Source organism: Physeter macrocephalus, chromosome 4 (genome assembly GCF_002837175.3).
Source record: "Physeter macrocephalus isolate SW-GA chromosome 4, ASM283717v5, whole genome shotgun sequence".
NCBI classification, from domain to species: Eukaryota; Metazoa; Chordata; class Mammalia; order Artiodactyla; family Physeteridae; genus Physeter; species Physeter macrocephalus.
Window position 1 is genome coordinate 62,088,724 of NC_041217.1, and position 567 is coordinate 62,089,290.

Here is a 567-nt window from a genome sequence, read left to right on the forward strand (position 1 = left end):
CGGGAGAGGCCACAACAGTGAGAGGGCCGCGTACCGCAAAAAAAAAAAACAAAAAAACTAAAACACAGAATCAGCAAAATAAATAAAAATAAAATAATTACAAACTAAACATATTAGGTATTATTAAATCAAACTATTATGCTATAATTAAAAAGAAAAAAAGCCATAGTTGAAGTGACTCAGGGAAGTTAATGAAGTTCATCAAATAACAAGTGCCATTCTTCTCCTGTAACTTCAAAAAATTCATATAGAGTTCCCAAGTAAACAACATAAATCATAAACTCTTGTAACGAAGTCCCTTAAGCCTTTTTCAAATGCGTCACAGGATATTCAATCCCCTTCAGTTTTTTAAATCTTCATCCCCAGGGTACTGGCCATATGGCACACAGTCTACATTCTGGAACAGAACATCTTACACAAACTGAATCACCTAACACATATTCCTTGTGAATTTCACACATTCAGTGTGTATCATCAGTAAAAACCTATGTAGGGTGCTTAGGCCAGAACCACCCTCTTAATAAGGAACTGTAGCAAGAGACAGAAATTAATTCCTTCCTCTTATGT